The following is an 11,304-nucleotide window of genomic DNA, read 5'->3' as shown; positions in this document are numbered from 1 at the left end:
ATTCAGTTCAGTTCAGTTCAGCTCCAATAAGTTCAGTTCAGTTCAGTTCAGCTCCAATAAGTTCAGTTCAGTTCCGTTCAGTTCAGTTCAGTTCAGCTGTTTTATGCGAAAAGAACATGCCCTTATTCCATAAATTTGAAGTAAAATATTTGGTACATCACTCCATATATTTTAAGTAACTATATACACCGAAAACTGAGTACTAATCGAGTCATGAAGATAACTCGGTCATTTTATCCAACTGAAATTACCTTTGAGTTCCTTAGTTACTCTAATTTATGTTATTTAATTTATATACAAAGTTTCGGTAAATTAATTCACATTGCTGAAATGTCGTTGTGATATCAACGGTCTATTTTATTCAGGGACCTTATTGTTATTTCTCTTGAAACTTTTAGATCTTCAACCCTTCAAATAGAAGACGAGCCACGTTTAGAGATGGCTAACAGTGCGGGTCAATTTAGCCCATCCAACCCAGCCCACCTCGTGGGTCGTGTGGGTTGGGCTCGCAAAAAGCCCATTCCAGCCCAGCTCGAACCGTAAAATTGGCGGGTGGGCCGTGGGCCAGATTTCTTGAGCCCAACCCACTAAAGTCTGCTACTAAAACCGCCAGCCTAGACCACGAAACCGGTCCAGCCCAACCCATGAACCAGACCAGCCCAGTCCAAGTTATTATTGAACCAAATTGTGTATATTTTAATCAAATTGTATAGATTTTAATCAAATTGCATATATTATAATTCAATCAAATTTTAAAATAATGAAATTATTCATTAATTTTAATAATGGTATATATTTTTATTCATTTTAAAGATTTTATATAACAATAATGAATAATTTCAATGATTAAATAATTTTGAAAAAAAAATATCTCATGCCGGCCCGCCAGCCCGATCCAGCCCACAAGACCCACGAACTGCCAAAATCGCTTCTCGAACCATGAAAACCGGTAACAGACCGATGTGGGCCAAGATTTTTCAGCCCGCGGATCAACCCACCCAACCCATGAATTTCACGGTCCCGTCTTGGACCGTGAAATCTCAGCCCAGCCCGCTACGGCCCATGATCCGGCCCGCCCAGCCCGCACCAGTGGCCATCACTAGCCACGTTTCTAAGACTAGAACGTCAAATTCTAATTTCTGCTGTACGAATCTATTAGTGGGCCTTGATGATGATTGAATTAAAAAAAAAACATTAGTATTATCATTGAAAAGGATCGCGTTGCATTGCAAGACATGACCCCATTATCCATACACTGCTTCCTTTTTGACCTTGGAGCCACTAACATAAATTTTATCTATTGGATCAACAACTTATTCATTTTCTTTTCCATGTAATCAGGTAAATGGGAATTTTTTGCTTTCCATTGATTGATGGGATTTTTGATAGATACAAACAATAGATGCACAAAGAATATACACATAAAAAGGTTTTTAATTTAATTTTGGGATCTCTCACAAAAAAAGGCTTTTTAGAATCCTGCGAAAAGAAATCTTAGTTGAGGTCCATGAAGAATCTAGTTATAAGTTTATAAGAGATCATCATGTCCTCCAACATTTAACTTTTTTTCTAAGGCACATGGATCATATAATAATAACAGTTTATGTGTTAATGGTTCACAACGGAAAAAAAAAATTGTAGTAGATAATGGAATATATTTTAATTGTGCTCATGTGTGATATGCAACGTTTAACTTTGTACGTAGATCCCAACAAAAAAATCATTCAATACTGAACATCATAATGAGCTATTGTATTATGTAATCCTAACATAGTATAATGCCTTCATTTATAAATAAAAAACATAGTATAATGGCACAATGGAAATACAAATTGCAAATTTTTTGTCATGCACCCGAGTGTACCGTAAATATGGTACATCCATTGTCTTTTTCTTCTGCTCAGTGCTAATTTCAAATCGTTAAAATGACTAAAATGTATTAAGAAAAGGGAGAGTTCCAAATGAGCAAGTGAGCAAAAATTACTCTTGGATGTACCATACTTATGGTACACCCGAGTGTATGATAAATGAGCTTTATAAATTGTAATAGTGAAGTAAAGAAGTAAAAGAAATTGAGTGAAGTAAAATGTTGAATGAAAAAAGGGGCCGAGTAAGTGGGCTGTCCAACTTTTCAAAAAACTGAGAAAAAAGCTCGTCAATTTAAAATTAAAAGCAGTAAAAAGTAACTTGAAACGTCAAAAAACTATTTAAAATACTCTTTCTGTCTATTATCATTTGTCTCAACCTTTTTGTTGTGGTCTTTAAGATACACATTTGACAATTAGTATCTCCAATTACGTATTATTAAAAGTTATAAATAAATCGACATTCAAAAACTACACGCTATAAGGAATCTAATAAGATCTTACAAGAGAATGTTTTTTTCCTTATATATCAATGTGAATTTAGGAACTAACCTAATTTAGCCTAGTAAATAGCAGAGAAACTTCCTACGTTAAGGTTGGTGTTCAATCCCCACTTGGGCCACTTTAGGGGATTGTGGATCCCCTTGTTTTTTCCCCCACTCTCAAAGTTTGTAGTTCGCTAACTCGGATGGCCGAATCGGGTTCACCTACATCACAAATGGTAAATCTACGGTCAAAGTTTTCAAAGTTTGACCCTAAAAATAAATGGGCAAAACAATAAGGACGAAGTGAGGAGTAGCAAGAAACAAAGTAATAAGTTCTAACATCCAATTGTGGTAGCGTAATCTCGATTTGGGCTCTCACAAAGAGCTAGTTTTTGTAATATCTTTTTTTTTTTACCAAGTAATTTGTATTTCCATAGTCAACCTTTACAACCTAAATTAACCAACAAGAAAATGAACCAACTAGGTTGGATCCCTTCAACTTCAAGCTTAGTGATAAATTACATCCATAGAGGATACAACCATATTCACATTAAAATATATTCCTAATAGGTGGTTAGGCTAGTAAACCATACATAATCTGCCCTTGATATTTTCTTAGGCATAACTGTCAACACTCTAGCTCTAACTACACTTTGAATATGTTTACAGACCACATTAATGCTTGCGACACACTGCTCCTAATAAACCTTATTCCTGACTTACCAAATACAAATTACCAAGGCTAAGATACCTGCCATATAGACATTCTTTTTGAACTTAGATTTTTTTGTGTTAGATCCTGTACAAGTGTGGAGAATAATTGTGTTAACCTTGAGTAGGTTAACCCTGGCATTCAATATATATAAGGTTTACAATACAAACTTATGACTAGTAAACCAACATTCTACCCTTTACATATACTATTATCCCCTTTACATATAATGTTATCCAATACACCCCTCAATCTGTACGGGGTGAAACGACGGATATATTGGTACGATGTTTAGTAAACAAGTCAGTAGATAGGCCCTTAGTAAAAATGTCAGCAAACTGAGACTGAGTAGGAACATGTAGAAATTGAGACACCATATTAACAGCATAAGCAATATCTGTAAGAGTCATAGTTAAGTATTGCAATGCACCAACCATACTACGATAATCTGTGGGATCAGCAAGAAGTTCTCCATCAAGCAGAGACAATATTACTCTAGAGACAACAGGTGTGGTAACTGATTTAACAGTATGAAGATGGAATTTACGCAGTAAATCAGATACATACTTATGTTGAGACAAAAATAAACCAGAGGAGTACGCACAACCTGAACACCTAAGAAGTAATGAAGATCCCCTAAATCCTTCATAGCAAATTGAGAAGAAAGAACATAAATGAATTTGGCAACAAGAAGAGGACTACTACCAGTAAGGACAATGTCATCAAAATATAACAGAAGAATAATGAGATGACCACGATATTTGAGAGTGAACATAGAATTGTCACAACTGCTGCACTTGAAACCAATAGATAATAGAAAATTACTGAACCTAGAGAACCAAGCTCGAGGAGCTTCTTTCAAACCATAAATGGACTTTCGGAGACGACAAATATGAGTAGGTTTACATGGATGAATAAAACCCGAAGGTTGACGCATATAAAAATCATTAAGAAAACCATGAAGAAAAGCATTTTTGACATCTAACTGACGAATAGACCATTTAAGAGAAACAGCAATAGTGAGAACCAAGCTAACAATAGTAGGTTTAACAACATGACTAAAGGTTTCAAAGTAATCAATACCTGCCTGCTGGTGATTTCCAAAAACGACAAGTCTGGCTTTGAACCGCTCCACTGAACCATCAGTATTATATTTTATCCGATAAACCCACTTACAACCATGTAAATTCTTATCATAGTTGCGAGGTACCAACTCCCATGTGTCATTATTAATTAAAGCCTTATACTCATCAAGCATAGCTTGATGCCAACATGAGTCTTTAGATGCTTGTTTAAAATTAGGGGGTTCAAACTCAACCACATCAGTTTTTGAATTCATAAATACCTTTGTCTTAGAGACACCGTCCTTTAAGCGAGTAATCATAGGATGGTGGTTGACAATGACAGAAGTCGATGTAGGCAAGGGTAGGTTGGACGACACAAGACTGGACGACAATGGAAGGACAAGAGAGAGGGTCGTGGCATTGGAGGGTGAGCGACTTGCGGAGGCAGCACGCGAAATAGTAGTGGCAGGAGCTGGAGAGCCAACAGCCCAGCCAGGAGACGGGAGAGGGGAGCCACGCACAGCAGCAGGCGAGGGAGCGCCAGGACTTGCTGGCGCGACAGTGTGCGGGGCAGAAGATGGAAGAGGCCCGGCCAAGCCATCGAGCGCTGGCTCGACAGCGGGCGAGGTAGACGCGAGAGGGGGGCTGGGCGCGTCATGAGGCGCTTGCGAGTGTGTGTTTAACGAGGTAGCAGGGCTGCGTGTGTGAGGGGGGTCCAACACGGACCGAGACATGGAGACCGAAGACGGTTCACTAGCGACATTAATAGGACTCCAATCAGAAGATAAGATCATGGGGGAGGTATAAGGCACATTTGACGCAGAACCGACCAAAGTACGATACGGAAACTTACATTCATGAAAAAGGACATGACGACTAGTGAAGACTTTGTTGGTAGTAGGATCAAAAAAATGATACCCTTTGTAATCCAGTACATATCCAATAAAAGAACATGTTTTAAACTTAGGTTGGATTTTGTGATTTTTAGAATTCAAGAACAAAAGGAAGCATTCACAACCAAATATTTTCAAAAAATGATAAGTCGGAGGACGATGAAATAGTTTTTCAAAAGGTGAAACACCCCCTAAAACCGAGCTGGGCAATCTATTTATGGTGTAGGTGGTAGTATATGATGCATCAACCCAAAATTCAGCAGGAATATCAGAATGAATTATCATAGTTCGAGCCATTTCAATGATATGCCGATGTTTGCGTTCTGCAACACCGTTTTAAGCTGGGGTGTGGGGACAAGATTTTTGATAAATTATGCCATTATCACAAAAATGTTGTAGAAGAGGAGAATCATTAAATTCCCTTCCTCCATCACTTTGAAATATTTTAATTTTGCAATTAAAAAGATTTTCTACCATCTTTTGAAACATAAGAAATTTGGAATAAGCTTCGGATTTTCGACGCAAAGGATAAATCCATGAATGTCGCGAAAAATCATGAACAAACACAACATAATAGCGAAATAATTTATTTGAAAAACAGATTGTCAAAGATCACTGTGAATTTTATATAATTGATATGTAGAAAGATGTTCAACTGAATTAAAAGGTGAACGATGTATCTTCCCTAACTTACATCCAACACAATCATCATGAAACTTAGAGGTACATGTGATAGATTTACTTGAACATAAAGAGCCTAAAATGCTAGAAGAGGTATGACCCAGACGAGCATGCCAGACGTCAGCCGACTCCTTAGTGTCTAGGAAAGCAGGAACTGATGATGTAGGAGGGACAGGGACAACAATAGGCTGAAGAGGGTAGACACCTTATTTACTGGATTCCCGAAGCAGAACCTCCCCTGTTGTCTGGTCATTAATAGAAACAAAAAATTTATCAAAACTCACAACACAATCATTTTCTTGACACAACTTGTTAACTGATAATAAATTCTGTTTTAAGTTTGAAACATGATAGACAGACGACAACTGGAGGAGACGACTTGCAGTTTTTAAGGTTAAATTACACGTACTTTTAATAGGGAGTAAAGTATCATTACATCACCAACTACAACAGAACTAGACCCAGTATAAGAAGTGGCTAGGAAAGGTAGGGCTCGGGTGACACTTTCAGAGGAGGAGGGAACAAAGCTGGAATTAAATCGTTGGGGACAATAGGCAACTTGATGACATGGAAACCAACATAAACCACAAGTATCGGAAGTAGGGGTAGAGGTTATATTGCTACTTGACGAATTACTCCTTGCAGACGACAAATCGTTAGTAATATAATCTATACAAGGCATACTATAGGATGAGAAGTTAGAATATTTACTCATACCATTGGAGCGTCCCTGATTAGCATTGTTGTTGCTGTTGTTTCCAGAGCTACGAGAATTATTATTTCCCCCACTTCCACCATTATTACCACGAGCATTCTGATTATTGTTACCACCACGATTATGTTACCCCCACGATTTCTGCTATTTCTTCCCCGATTCCTCCCTCCAGAATTAGACTTGGAGGAGGAACTTGATCCAGAACCAGTAGATTGAACAGCGATTAAGGCATGATGAGAGGAGGAATCAGATTCATCCTTTGAGTTTATCAAACGTTGTTCATGAAGGAGCAACTTAGGATGCAAATCATCAAAACTAATAGGGAATGGATGATGCAACAAGGTAGTCACTAGTAGAATAATTGGTTATTGTTGCGCTGGTATTGTTACGATTTTACCCATACGCAACAATATATCACGTAAAAAAAAAAGACAAAATATAAAATAAAGATATTGTTGCGGTTTTGGCCTAAAACCGCAGCAATATGGTTTTAACAGAAAAATATTTTGAAAAAAAATTGACTATTTGACCAGATATATTGATGCGGTTTCTATCATAAACCGCAGCAATATATTAAAATAATATTAAAAAATAATATTTTAATATATTTTTGCGGTTTTTGATAGGAACCGCAGCAATATCAGTACAAAAAGATATAAAAGACATGAGTTAGGGTTTTTTTTGGTTTCCTTGCTTTTCCTCCACACGCCGTTCTCCCTCTTCTCCTCTCATCTCTCTCATCTCTCTCATCCCTCTCAAACTCTCTCTCATCTCTCTTCAACAGTCGGTCTCCTCGCTTTCCCTCCACATGTCTCCCTCTTCTCCTCTCAACCTCTCTCTCATCTCTCTTCATTATCTCTTGGGTTTTGGGCATCTCCACACGCCGTTCATTACACATGTTCTATTGCTTTCTTCAATTTGATTGCATCGAAGCTTGGAAGGTAAGCAATAGATTCTCAAGAAATCGACGAGATCCTTAATATAAGTGCAGCCGCACATCCAGGAATATAAGAACGAAGACAACGCAACGAAGCAACGCCAACGAAGCCAACGGAACGAAGCGATGCCGACGAAGCCGCCCAGTCCACCGGCCTCGACCGCAAGTCGCCAATAGCTTCGTCGTTGTCGCTCCTCTACTCTGCCGTGCGATTTTACTTTTCGTCAACCGCCAACGGAATGGAAGTTTTCCGGCGACTGTGTGAATGTGTGTGAATGTGATGGATCTGTGTGACCGTGTGTGCGATTTTACCGTTCGACCCACCTCAGTTGTGAAATTTTTATTTTCAGTTTCTTATTTTTGTTTTAGGATCTTTGATTTTCAGTTTGTTATATTTTTTAATATATTTTTATTTTTATTATAATTTTTTGTAATTTGCCATCTAGTTATTGTTTTTTTTTTTATTTTTGCTTTCTATTTTACTGTATTTTTTGTATTATATATTAAAGAGATTCATGTCATTTTATTGAGTTATTGTTTTTTATTGTTGCTTTCCATTTTACTGTATTTTTTGTATTATATATTAAAGAGATTCATGTCATTTTATTGAGTTCAATTTGGTGAATAATGGATATATTACAAATTTGATTGCAAAATGCAAAAAAAAAAAAAAATTACGTGTACCTCGACCTATTGCTGTGGTTTTAGGCAACAACCGTAACAATAGGTCAAGATATTGATGCAGTTTCAAGCCAAAACCGCAGCAATACGTTGTACTTTTTAATTAATAATAAACGTATTGCTGCGGTTTTGGCTAGGAACCGCAGCAATATGTTGTAATATTGCTGCGGTTTAAAACCGCAGCAATATATTATTTACCTATTGCTGCCCCCTTAATTGTTGCGCGGCCAAAATTTCCCGCAATAGGCCACTTAATAACCGCAGCAATAAGCATTTATTCTACTAGTGAGTTATAATGTGATCATACTCAGAATCACAATCCAGACCAAAAAGAGTATACTGTACGAAATCCTGGTTCGACACAGGACATTGAATGGCAGCAAGGGAATAAGTAATCACCTTAATCTCACGTAAATAACTATCCATAGTTTGGGAAGCATTCCGTTTAATACGAGTTAAACGCCCCTGTAGTTCCATTGATCTAGCCATACTAGCATGCATGAATCTAGTTTGTAACCGAGTCCAAATTTGCACAGAAGTAGATAAATCATGCATATCCACAAAAAGATCTCTAGACAATGTGGTAAATATCCATGATTTAATTTGTTGATCCACATGCAAATATTCATAAAATTGAGTATTAGGAACAGAAACACCACGTTCATCAAGAATAGTTGCAGGAGGAATAGTAATTGTGCCTTCAACCTTACCAAGAAGTTGATAGGAAAGAAGCAAACAAGTAATCTGCGTTTTCCACAACAAATAATATTCATAATAAGAAAGAGTAATAGTTACCAGATTACTGAGATTAGGCGCAGAGATCTGTGGTAAAGAGAAGAACGACATGGATAGGGTCAATGATGGTGATTGGGCAGCGTCGAGGGACGGCATGGCGGTGGTGGCCGGAAATCCTGGTGGGTACCGCGGGGTGGCGCGCGACGAGGATGCGAGGGAGGAGACGTCGTGCATGACCGACGAGAAGCCGGCAGACCAGGGCTGTGAGAAGAAGGAACCGGCGAACGGTTCGGTGATCTGGGCAGCGACGAGCGATTGATGTGGCCTGAAGTCGCGCGTGGGGTTTGGCTGCGAGAAAAGTGCGCCATAAGGCGGCGTGGCAGCGGTGCTTTGTGCAAGCGGAGGCAACGGCGGACTGGAGGTCGACGCCGATGAGAGCGTGGCAAAGGTGGATGGCGCGGCGGAAGCATTATGTGCAAGATCCATGGGAAAAAAAATTATTTTAGGGAGAAAATTTTTTTTTCAGAAAAACCTAGGATGTGATACCATGTACAAGTGTGGAGAATAATTGTGTTAACCTTGAGTAGGTTAACCCTGGAATTCAATATATATGAGGTTTATAATACAGACCTATGACTAGTAAACTACCATTCTACCCTTCACATATAATATTATCCCCTTTAAATATAATATTATCCAATAGATCCATCTAAATACCTGCTGGAGTTCTAATGCAGTGGTGGTCATTTATAGCCAATTCTTGATGTTAGTTAGACACCTAATACTAAATTGACATGTAAAGAATAAATGATGGTGCTCCTCAAGTATCCTGACACATATAAGTTAATGATTAGAGCGACTAATGTCAATTCTAGCTAGCCTAGTTGTAGTCTGTAGCTTTTGTTGAACTGTCAGTCAAAGAATGAACCTATGCTTTGGCAATTAAGCCTATTCCACACTATAGTGCCCCAGTTCAGATGATCTTCCACCAACTTATCATACACCTTCTTCACATAATGTGTTCATCTGGTCGAATTCTTGTTGTGTCATCACTTGCTTCAACTGCTCTTTTACTGAGAAAATTTTCCTGCAATACCAGCTGACCCCTGATTGAGGCTTATAATCCCACCATGTAGCATCTCTGATGTATACATCATGAATCCATCCCAACCACAAAGTGTCATGCTTCATAGAGATAGCCCAAACATATTTTCCAATGTTATCCACTATCTAGAGTAGAATGTTCTTAAATCCCAATCCACCTACAGACTTAGGAGAGCACAACTTATCCCATACAATAGGACCTACATTCTGATTAAAAGCTCGTCCACTCCACAAAAAGGCTCAACAAATCTTGTTGATCTCTAACAATACATTCTTAGGAAAAATGAAGACCTGAGCCTAACAAGTATGTAGGCTCTAAAGTACAACATTAATCAATTGAGATCTAGCTGTGTATGATAGGTTCTTAGAGATCCACACTCTTATCCTCCCTATCATATTTTCTAATAAAGCTTCACATTGTGCATTAGATATTTTCTTGGCACAAATTGGTACTCCAAGATATCTAAATAGCAATGATTCATGAGTTAAACTAGATGCTTCAGTCACTTTTTTAAATCTCATCCCTATTCATTCCACAAGTGTACATGACTGACTTGTGAATATTGGCTTTTAGCCCAGATGTATCAGAGAATAATTTAAATGCTCTTAGCATCAAATATATTGATGGATATTTCCCTTAACAACAAAGGATTAGGTCATCAACAAAGCACATATGAGTCAATTTAACCTTTTTACATCTAGAATGGTATTAAAACTACTCATGTTCTCTCATTTTTGTCAGAGTTATTCTTGACAAATATTCCATACAAATCACAAAGAGCAAAGGTGACATGGGATCACCTTGCCTAAGTCTCCTGGATGAGTTGAAGAAACCTTGCATTGTGTCATTAATCATTAATGAAAACATGGGTGTCTGAACACATTGCATTACCAACTCTATGAATGCAGGAGAAAAACCCAAAGCCAACATCATTTCATGTAGGAATTCCCAACTAACGGAATCAGAAGCCTTTTGTAGATCTATTTTCATTAAGCAACTAGGTTTTACTTTTTTCCGACCATATTGGTTGACGATATCCTGAATAACCATAATATCATGGACTACATATCTACCATGGACAAACACACCCTGGTTTTCCATGATAAGATTAGGGAGCACCTGTTTGAGCCTAGCACATAAACCTTAGTGACACACTTGTATAGTGTATTACATCAGGAAATTGGCCTGAATTAAAACACATTTGAGGGACATTTTGTTATAAGAATCAATTTTATGACTATGGTGTTCATTTCTTTAACATTTTCCCACTTTGTAACACATCTAAGACTGCATCTCTTGGTTGTCTAGTTGGCTCTTTGATTTCCTTTTTACCTTTTTATTCTTCTTCTTCTTCTTTTTTTATACTATGCCTATTTTTTTTAACGAGAAATTTCATTAATTGAAGGCCAAACAGCATCTACAATAGGTATT

Source organism: Beta vulgaris, chromosome 8 (assembly GCF_026745355.1).
Source record: "Beta vulgaris subsp. vulgaris cultivar EL10 chromosome 8, EL10.2, whole genome shotgun sequence".
NCBI classification, from domain to species: Eukaryota; Viridiplantae; Streptophyta; class Magnoliopsida; order Caryophyllales; family Amaranthaceae; genus Beta; species Beta vulgaris.
This window is presented reverse-complemented; position numbering follows the sequence as displayed.